The sequence below is a fragment of the Labrus bergylta genome, chromosome 15 (genome assembly GCF_963930695.1).
Source record: "Labrus bergylta chromosome 15, fLabBer1.1, whole genome shotgun sequence".
Classification (NCBI taxonomy): Eukaryota; Metazoa; Chordata; class Actinopteri; order Labriformes; family Labridae; genus Labrus; species Labrus bergylta.
The window spans coordinates 18,359,499-18,371,263 of NC_089209.1; positions in this window are offsets into that span (position 1 = coordinate 18,359,499).

An 11,765-nucleotide genomic window follows, 5' to 3' on the forward strand; every position below is an offset into this window, starting at 1 on the left:
ATAATTCTCTCAGTCAAATGTTAAAGCTCTTTGTATATATACGAGCATTACATTTTCCTGTTTTCTTCGACCTAGCAAAGGGACTGCATGCGTCTGTGTCAAGCAGCAATTAACCACCAGTGAGGTTTTGGCTCTAAACTATTGCAACGTTTCAAATTGCTTCCCTGCCATAATTCCTCTATCCTCTTTGTCTCAATTACCTGTCACCTCCCCAGACAAAGGACACACTATGGAGGGCTATTTCTTATGCAGACATATACGTACGTATATGCTTTGTGCACTCACAGCATGTGCGTATCAGCACATACACAAACACGCGCTGCGGAATTATACAGTACTTCTTGGGGTTGCTAGGTGATGTTGTAATTTATGGCGGGATAGGGTTGCAGGTTTAGCGCCGCATCAGTGTCTTCCTACCAGGTGATGAGCGTTTGCTGACAGGGCTTTAGTCTGTTTCCTCAAACGAGTGAGGATATTCAACATAACCCAAGTCTGAGAAAAGAGACTTCTACACTTGCTGAATGTTTGGAATATAAACAAGAAAAATATATTTTAAAAGTAAGTTAGTGGGTGGTGTTTTTCTATTGAGGTGAGCACAAGATTTTCTGGACCTTTTCAGATTTTGAAAGGAATTTAATATAAATTTTAAGGATAAAGCTGCCAAACAGCGGGAATCATTATTGCCAACAATATCAAATATTTTCTGCCAAAACTTTGCTCCCACTCTGCAGATTTCTTCTACATTACCTTAATATTTTTCTAATCTGCATGTGTTTTTGTACAAAAATGTTTCTTTTCTTTCTGAAAATAAACACCAGAGGTTGGTGTAAACACAATTTTTTTAGATTAAAGTGCTACCTTAAATAGAGCACAATTTATTTTCTTTAACAGAAAAAAAAAGTTCAACTTACTTCCATAGTGCGTGCATGTGTGTATTGTCTTTACATCTCTGTGGTTGTGTACACAGTTACAGAAAGTACAAGAGCACATTTGTATTTCAGTGTGTGTTCATGCCTTATTCATGTGTGCGTGTATGGTATGTGTGTATCACTGAGCGGACCTCCCCCGCCATACTGCAGAGATTTTTCATCACATGAAAGCCAACAGGGGGTGGTATGCATGCAGGGCGAGTCGCTTCCATCTGCCCTGTCCACTTAAATTAGTGGGGCCTCGCATCCAGCAGCATCTGGTTCCAATATGGAGCCAGGCGGAAGGGTGGGTGCCTCACTGTGCGGCGGAAAATACAGCCTACTGTACCTTTAAATAGCCCTCAGGAGGCTAGGGACGGATGCTGGCCCTATCGCCCTATCCCAAGATTCTTTGTATCTGGCCTAACACTTCTTCCCTTTGAAGGAGGACAAATCTACAATTAGGCAGGAATGCCTGCAATGCTGTTTTCCAAGCGTGTGTTCGCAGAGTGGCCTGAGAAAATGGCGGCTCCTCTGGTGAGAGGTTACGCGCCGTCAACCTCCCTCACTGTTCAGCGGTGAGATGCACCGTCTGACCTTGCCCAGGATGGGTTTCTCCGGTTCTGCTGGTCCGTGTTTGGGTTAGCCTCTTGTTGTTCTGGTTCTGCAACAGCTTGCCGAGCCAGGTCTCTGTCAGCACTCCTCTGTGGCACAAGTCTTTAAAGATCCCTCCTCCTTCTCCTCCTCCTTCTCCTGCTCTTCTTCTTTCCCTGGACAAGAGGCACTTCAGAGCTTACCCATAATTCAAAGGTTTCCATCTCAACCATAATTCACACTGCGCTCTACCCTAACTAAAGGGGCTGTCTGTAACTACGGTGATTGCATGTTTGTCAAACGAATTGTCAGTGCAGCAGGCTCAGGGAAAAGAAACACAAAGTTGAACCGCTTACACACAGGACTATGTACAATAGATTCATCCCACAGTCATATATGGTCTGTAGGATGAACTTAAAAGAAAGACAAAGACACACCTGCCCTGATAGATCAATCCAAAGACTAAAGTGTGCAAAAAGGTAGCATGCCAGTTGTCTAATAAATGGGTTAGGAACTACTTTTACATTTTTTGGTAGGTAATGCCACTGAGGCTGTCAAACACAAAGATAAAGAATACAATTATATGTGGTGTTACTAAAATGCAGAGTGACTAAAAAAAGTCTAGTCTTAAACTTAAAAAACAAACAAGGAAGTTAGTGAAACTAAACTTTATCAGTGAGCAGAAAAAATGATTGTCTGTGCAGTCCAGCACATGTATCTATTCTGTAATGTACTCTGACTGAATCTGTATCGATAGAACAAATATTCATGTTTAGTAAAGGCCCATTTCAGAGTGATCAGGATAGCCAAACTTCCCGTTAGAAGTGACAAACAGGATTATATCAAAGTTACATGACTACAAGTTGGTGTCCAGCATGGGCACAAGGAAATACTTATATAAATGTTTAAGAGGCCCTCTGGAGGCTCTCCCTTGACATTTTCCGAGCACAGGGATTCTGTGTTTGTATTAGCCATGAGGGAGGAGAACATGGATCAAGAAACATGGTGCGATCAGATAAGCCTGATGACAAAGCAGAGAGAATCGATGACAAACTTTTGACAGCTTTGGCGCATGTCTTCAGACCGGGCCAACTTGCTGAAATATAGATCGCAGTGTGCCTCAACACACACACACACACACACACCCACACCCACACACAGACACACAAACACACTGTCTTGTGTAACATGTGAGTAATTAGCCAAGCAGACCAAACTAAAGCAGCATAGTGCCCATGAAATGAAACAAGTAACTATCCAAAAAAACATCTGGATTTCTTGTTTATGAAAGTCCTAGAATATGTGATATGGCCCCTCCATGTATCTCAATGTGCACACAGCTGTAACAAAATCCTTGCCCTTTGACCTTATGCGTTGGAGTGCACACAAGCACAGAACAACAATCAAAGGGCAAATCCAAAGCAGCAGGAAGGTAAACTCTATCTTGTCACTTCTCAAAATTGAATATTGAGAGATAGCCTCGAACAGGTCTTCCTCATGTAAACAGTCCACAAGCCAAAGACAACCGCTACACTGAAACAAGTGCTAACCACCGGGTAATTTTATTAAGTTGTGACTTCCTTTTTTTCCTTCCTTACATCAGGAGGTCAGAGGCCAAGAGGATCTGTCAGCAGTGACAGAGAGGATTATGGGTGTAGGCATTCCATTGGCAGTCATTACTGCCCTCAGTCAGCACCCGGTACTCTCTCCCCCCCCCTTTACTCCTCATCCTCTGTCTTTCTGTCTCTTCTCTCTCTTGTCCTCTGACAGACTAAGAAGCAATTAGTGTCACATTAGTGATATCCAGGGTAGGATTCGTATGCATGCCAAAGCTGCTGCTGTTAATTCTTTTTTTTTACATAAAGAAAAGCTTTGTTTGATTTTTCCACTTAAACTCCTGTTTTGTCCATTTCTTCATTTTTTTGTTCTTCACATTTCAACTTAAGTTTGTCTGCAGCTATCCTTTAAACCATTATTCTAGAGTAATAGTCCCTGCTGTATTACAATCACCTATCCAAATAAAACACAAAAAAATGGAGAATAATGGGTCTGAGCAACGATGTGAGGTTTGGACCTCTGCGCTAGAACCCCAGCCCAGTAGGATTCCTCACATTCCAGCCCATGCTGGAGCTGGAGCTGGTAATAGATCTGAGCAGGCCTGCTGGGCTCAGCGCATTGTGGACACTTCTCCCGTCTTCAGTTTTCTGCTTTGGAAGAAGACAGCGTTGTTCCTTGTTGGACAGTTTCCTGAGAACAGCCTCAGGTTCTGACTTTCCCTCCCTCTGCCAACCTAAAAGGCACACATGATTCCATTTCTTCCCTCTCCCTCTGCCATCCCTCCTGTTTCTCCTCATGAAGCTGTAAGAGGATAGTGGGAGTTTACTACGCTGCAGAGCGAGGGGCTGGGTCTTTTTGACAGTAATGCAAGGGACACTTGTTTACCTAACCTTATGGGTCACGGTGCAGTTTAGCAGGGAATGAATGACTTCATTTTTAGGGTTTAAATGAAAGGGTTCCTCCTCCCTTGAACTTAAAACAGATTTGTGCATGCTGTGGAATGAACAAAGACAGCACAGACCTTTCTACTCCGGCTGTAACTTTAAAAAAGAGGTTAAGAATTACAGTGATGGCCATAATATAGTACAGTATAACTCTTGAGTTTGTGCACGTTTGCACACATAATTATAGCATTCCTTTCTACAATTTCTACTATCTTAGATCTAACTAATGCTTCATACATGTTGTGAAAAAAATCTTTCATTCTCCCCGACATGGTGTCAGTTACTTCAACAGTTATTGGTCCACGCCATATTTGAGGGAAATTGCTACCTTATGCGCCTTTTTAAAAAACCACTGGGTTTTGAATTGGACCTTTTAAGAAGGGGGTAGTGTTTCATTTAGGGTTGGTGGTCATTTTGGCAACGTGATTTCACCACCAGGGAGCCTTGGAACCATTAACACTCACACATGGCATCAAGGCCTGCTGTGGTAGTGATGAAGTGCCTCAGAGATGCCTGGACACCATGAGGACACAAATTAGAGCCCATCTCTGCCATGCTGCTTCCCCCACACCAAAATGCTCAGGCTATAGAAGCGTGCTCTCCATCTTGCTCCAGCCTTTCATGCCGCTTGCTCGTCAAAGGGGGAATTGATTAAAGGCCCCTTTTAAATGACTTCCTTTTCAAAGCTATTATTTCCCAATAACCAAAGGAGAGCAGATTGAGATCAGTAGTCTAATCTGTTGTTTCCCTCTCCTTCTTATTGGTGTTTTTGTTAGAGCCAAGCAAAAGAGCTCGCCCCATTTTTCCTGTCAGTCATCGGGTTGTAATACTGGGGCTCATGGATGAAACTTTAGACTGCTCAAGCGCTCACGTACTGGCCTTCCGCAGAGGACAGAGTGAAACAAGTCACTCTCCAAACTCTCTGACAAATAACCCATGACACAAAGAACCTGTAACTCTGCCGCCCAGGGAAAAATGCTTTGAAGCTGCATTGAAAGGAGGGCTTCTTCACTGCAGCAAATGCATTGCTGGTTGTAGGAGTTGAAATCACAAAAAGAGGAGGTAATAGTGATCTTGGGAACAATGGAAACCCTTGAAACACGACAACAAATCTGAGAGTTATTGTGATGGATTCAATCCCAGAAGGTAAACACTTAAGTCTTATAAAAAGGCGAAGCATGAGTACGTTTGGAATGGCAATATGTCATGCTTCACCAGTGCCAAATTGAGTTGAAAGTCAAGCTTAGCTATCAAAACGTGTAGCAGATGGGAAGACGAAATGAAAAGATAAGGAGGGATGAGGACTTTTTGTTCTGCGTAAGCAGAAACACCTACAGCAGTGTCCGTCTTAGGGCTCTAATCAGAACATGACATCTCCTTTTAACTTCAAACATTCCTGTAAACACCTGCTTGTATCTCACCTCTGCATCTGTGTGGGTAAATACCGCCCATTCATGTTCGCCTGTGTACAGACAAGACCTCTGGACAGTTGTTTCTTCTGTAGCCATGCATCACATCCCCTCTCAAGATGAAGAGCTTGCAGAGATGAAAAGCAGACTCTCTGTTAGGGGGGAACCCCGTTGTAAAGAAGAGACTTTCAGGTGAGAAATGTGCGGTTTTGACAAACAAAAGTTAGATTCATCCAGATGGTCCCAGACGGCCTATCCAAACAGACGTCTCAGATTGAGCGGCGTCAAGATTGTGTTAGAAACAATGCTGCGGGACACACATATCTCTCACTTTAATGATTAATCTGATCAAGCCAACTTTTCATCCGTCGACAACAATGTTCTGGGAGCTCTTTTGACTTGTCTTTTGGAACAAGTAATAACAAGAAGTGTTGTGTCTCACCGCAGTTCTGCAATCACTCCGAAAGCTGAGGCGCCTGTTTCTCATGCAGTTATGGTATGATGTGAAAATAATGGTTAATCTATTTCAAGATCATCAGAAAGACGTGTTGTTTTATTTGGCATTTGGTAAAGCAAATCAAAGAGATCAAATCTAAGGTTAGGTTTAGATTTTATGGGGGATTCCTCCTTCTACTGCTTCGACATAATTGTTACTTCAAGGAGCTGTGAGTCAAAACAGACAATTTCAAGCATTTCATGCACAGATCCAAGAACTGCCTCTAATACTCCTTCATTATGGCTTGGACTGGTGGCTTAGCACTTAGTTTTCACTCATTCCAGTGCAGGCTCTGTGTCTGCGCTCACTCACCTTTGCCCGTTTCATGCAACTCTGCCTGACATGCTCCGCTTGCTACACGAGTCACCAGTTGACCAAATGTAAACCCTCAAGCCCCTGTGCCACTGGGGCGCGAGCTGTCTTTTCTGTCCAAAACGCTGCTTTCGCATTGATGTCAAGTGTCAGAACGGCAGCGGGTTTTAAACTAGGAAGCACAGATGACTTTGCTAAGGTTGAAACAAAGCTGGCTTTTGTGCCATGGTTCTGGGAGACCGCTCACTCTTGTCATGTACATGTGAAATTAATTAGGAGGAAATACTAAAACACTTGGGTGGAAATTGCTTTTCACCAGATGTTCTACATATGAGGATCAATTTAGCATTCTTAGCGGAGCAAAATGACTATATAACTCTTTTGCTTGTGTCTTTGATGAAAGGCAATCCGTCACTCAAGGCACATAAAAAGAAGTCAGGGTTATATGCTACTGTTTGTTCCACTTTACGCAGTCTTAGGTAATGTGATTACTTAACCAGGTTAGGAAAACAGAATGTTTCATTCTTGGGTAAAATTCAACATACTGACAAGAGGCCCAGTGTTCCTCAGTGATCAACGCATAAACCAAGGAACAAGGAAACAAGTGCTCTTTTCCCTCTCCATTGACCTGACTAGAGAGAGGTCAAATAATCAGAGATAAATCACTGTTGAGGAAAACCCCTCGATATGGATGTTAATGGCACAACATGCAATGACCAGGCAGGGGCCGAGACGGAGCAGGAGATCAGAAACACTTATTTCTTGCAATCCGTTTTCATTGTCTGCTCCGCTGCACAATGTCAAAGATGTGTGACGAACAAGGAAACTGCTCTGACACAACTCTCTACACTGAAAGCTTGCAGCAAGGCAGAACAGTGCAGCAGACAAATGTCTCAGTGTTGTTGAATTAGTCATCTACTCTTACTGTATCAAGCAAAACATGCATTCAATTACAATAAAGGTGCAAACTATCAAACGACACGTACTTACTGTACATTAGGAGCAATTTAAGGTATCTGGGCATTCCTAGATTCTTAGATTTTTCTTAGATCTTACATGTACCACCCACAACTAAAAAGAAACATCTGTACTTTCTGATTTTTGTCTTTTTAAAGCAGCCTGTACAACATAGCAAACGACATAAACGTAGGTATTGTAAGACGTCACCGCCGAGCGAAGGGAACTCGCCCCTCAAGAAATGACGTAGATTCAATGAGATTTCTGTGACCAACAGAGAGAACTTTTAGTGCTATTGATGAAAAAGAACTACCTGGTGACTTCAGAGCACATTTAGCAGAAAGACATTACCTATTCATATGATTTCAAAATGAATTTTAAAGTTCATTATTTTATTTGGAGCTAGTAGGATTTCGGTTTGAAAATTTCCACATTATGATGTGAGGTTCAGTTAGCTTTGCACAGACTTAAATGCCTTCCAGAGGGTTACATTTCACTTTTAAATTGTGAATACATCAAAATGCAAATATTTGTATTTCTTTTAATTCAAAACTACTTTTTTTTTACACCAATTTCTGTACTTTTACTTGAGTAACAAATATTTGTACTTTTGCCACTCCTGAGCTCCAACCCCTAAACCTTTTTCATCATCATTTCAGTGACTCACTTATTACAACCGAGCAGGCAACTTTGAAGAATATAGTACACCATGCACTGACAGAGAGCTGGCCAGGCTGTCTGAGTCAAAGTGACTACAGAGTCAAATACAGCAGCTCTCCCCAAAGCTTCTGTTGCTCTGTGTATATTCGAGAGAATCCAAGCCATCTGGAGTCTGTTTATTGTATTACAAATGACACATAATGGTAATCTGGCATGTGATGAGAGAATGTGAATTATAGACAGGGGGCAAGAAACGGGTATTAACCTTCATTTGATTTCCTTTAAGAAGGACTTTTAATTTAAGGGCACATTTGATCTACCTGATTATTCATTACAGTAAGCTCGCCCATAACTGTATGAAACAGGATAAACAGAGGAAACCGCCAATTAAATCACATTCCAGGGAAGATTGGGGGGCTAACTGTATACAGAACAGTTAGTTTAGTGACATAAATATTTACACAAACTGCCATGAATTAAGACAAATGTTACCAGGAAATAGGCCACATCGTGAGGGGCCACAGTGAGGGCTCATCTAAATTTATTGGCCTCTGTTGATAGTTTTTTGAAAACTGTTTCCCTCTTTCTTCAAAGTGAATGAAGCAAGACAACTGTCGCAGCTCTATGCGAGTCCACACAGTAAATCATCCCGATCAGCTCACTCTCGTAACATGATGTGCTTTTCCTTCCAATGTTGAAAGCTTAATGTGATGTGAACATTCATTTTCCATTGACATTTACAACGAATAGTAACATGGATCATGTATCCCAAGCAGAGAGAGAAAGAGAGAGAGAGGCCGAGAGAGATGGGCGGAGATATGAATAGTTGCATCAGACTGGCCCTTGTAGAAGTTAAAGATACATACTGCATGCCCAGGGAGTGGATGTCAGTTAAATGTTTATACAGCTGCTCTGAAGATTATTATTATCATGAAACCACACAGCTATAATGTCATTCTGTGGATGCCAGAGTACAATCAGGTCCTCCCTATAGCCTACGAGCCTGTTCTCCCCCCCTGTCAGACTATCCTGCTGTTCTGCCCCTCCAGGCTCTACGGCTGGGATCAGACGCAGCAAGACACCGCTATAATGAAATGTGACAATGAAATGGGTTTGTTCCGGACTAACTTCAACCATGTGAAAGCCGCTGTTTGCATGTTACTACAGCTGTATGTATTTCTATAAAGATGTTGGATGGTTTTTTATTTCTCCACACAACACAGCTGCAATACATCTTGACAATGAATTAGTTTAAATGATTTTGTTTGCTATTTCTTACTCTGCTGGTGACCTATTTAGCAAAAGTGTTCGGGGAAAAACATTTGGTACAGCACAGTAAGGTTGTAATTATGTCTAATTTTCTTCTTTTATAAGGTTGCTCACACTACAAGTCAAAGTCCCATCCTATCCTTGAACTTCAATTTAACAATTTCCTTTGCCAGTTGGGGCAGAAGAATCAAGCTGTAAACACAACTCTGACAAAGTTTCCGCCCAAAAAAGCCGTACCTCAGTACTGCCTCATTCATGTTCAGTCAGTATGTATATTGTACGGCGCACTAAGGCCTAGTCCGCACGTAGGTGGATATTTGTTTAAACAGAGGTTTTCCTCCTCCGTTTAAAAAGAATAATCCCGTCCACACACGCTAAGTTAAAGAAAAAACATCTTCCTCCACATGAAAATGCAAAACACACTGTTACGGCTGTCATTACAGTAGCATGCTATTTCAAAAACGATGTCTTTGACATGTGAAACTGTTCTCCCCATTCCCCTGCAATGACCATTTCATTAACAAAGTTGTCTATTCACGTGCTTTTCAACATAGAGGGAGAGCGACTGTGTATGTGTATGTAAACTTGTAAAAAGTCCAAAAGAAATGTTAACACCAGCACTAGTTTGGTTACATCTGGCATCGCACTAATCTCATGTAAACTAAAATGACAGCGTCGCACAATGATTCCAAACTGAGGAGAAACCAGCGCACAGTGTGACCTAAAAAGCCCAAAACTCAATTTTCATCATCTACACATAAACAGTTTAAACAAAGTTTCTGAAAATCTTCACCCTGAAAGGAGTTTTCCAAAAGTTTTCAGTGACCTGAAAACCCAAGTTGCATGTCTACGTGAGGCCAAAACGCACAGAAAAACCTGTTTTCAAAAATCAAAATCCTAGACTAGTCCTTAGTCAATAATTAAGTATGCCATTACAAGCAGTGTTTCTAGTTAAGTATATTCAAGCAATGTTTCTATATTGACAAAGTGTAAGGCTCTATCCACAAGGTGTCAATATAATGTTTTGCTTCATTAGAATGTTTTTCTCATTGCCAGCTGTGATGTTATCTATATAAATAAAAAAAAATATTTTGATACCTTTTGCTGTTTAGTTTCTTTGTAAATATTAACATTTGAAATGGTTAATATACTGGCCTTGCTCTGTTTTGGATTAGGCGCCGAGTTATGCCGAACCCTTTCAGTATCTCTCATTTGATAAAACCCCAAGATTCGAGCAAATTCTTACGTCATGCGACGGTCTAATCTCATCATGTGTAGCTGAAATGGCTTTTGTGAAAGTGAGGCACATTCAAAGCTGCAGTGCGTGTTATTGCCTACAGCTTGACACTGCAGATGAAGTATATGCATCGTGTGTCATCTTATCTAGCGAGTGATTGAAAACGCTGTCACTTCGTGTTTGCCTGTGAAGGTCACAACACTTCTATCTGGATGTTTTATTTGTGTTTTGGGTTTCCTTAACCTTTGAAGGATTTGCAATTGCACTGATTGCATGCGCTTCATTTTTTGCAGTTTCAGTCTACATACAGTATGAAAAAAAGCCCAGAAGCAGAAAAGCACAAAAAGCAATCAGCTACTTCAGGAACTGTTACATTAGACCTTCATAAACAACTATTAATTAGAACCATCTTTGCTGGAGATGTGTGTGCTCCCTGTCCCCTCTCATATATAGATACTTGCTAAGTGTTTTCCTTCCTTCCTCAGCCTGTAAACAGCTGCTTGTGCTTAAGCGGTAAAATGTAAATCTTGACGCTGGCTGTTTATGTAGCCCAAGCTTCTAATCATGCAGACGTATAATTGAGTGACGCATGGTGTCTTTATGAGTGGAGCTGCATTCAAAGGGCAGATCCCTGTATTTATGTCTCTCTCTCCTTCTCTCCTGCTCTAAAATGGAAGTATCTGCCTCTCATCACAACTAGTTCACTAAATGAAGCATGTGTTTATGTGATTTCTATTGTAAGTTGTTAAAGTGTGAGGTCCCTGCAGAGCTAAATGTCTCATATGTTGCTGATTTTATAGCAGTGTGGTGATATGAGTGTGATTAGTCAAGACCCCATTTTTACCCCAAAAGACACAAGACTCCAAAATCAGCTTCAATGACTGCTTGTTCTAAATGAAAGTGCTAAGGGAGTTAAAATCAAAACATGGAAATCCCCCTCATTGATTTAATAAACCAATGTCTTCACTTGTGTTTCTGATAACTACAAACAGTATTTCTGGAAAAAAGCAGCAGCCCTCACTACCTGATCAAAGTCCCTCTATTTACACAGGAAATTGAAACACAAACAAATAAACAGTGTGCCAATTTGCCAAATTACGCACGGCAACCAACCCCAACGTGCTCTTCAATATCTGAAACACGCATGAGGTTTGGACCCTCTTTAGTGATCTCTGCGAGGCTGTATAATCTGGAGGAGGACTTGTTGCTCAAATTAGTGGGTAGAGAAGTGTGCCACATGTTCAGTATCCATAAATATTGACTCTAGCTTTCTAGCTGGCCGTCTCTGACCTTGGTGGGTTTCCATTTCGGGATCCAACCTATATGAAATGTGTCCCATTTCCCCACAATCTCTTTCATTCGCCATATGCGCGTGCTCGGCTCGCCCAGCAGTCGCGCTTCTGCTGTCAAGCACATGTGGAT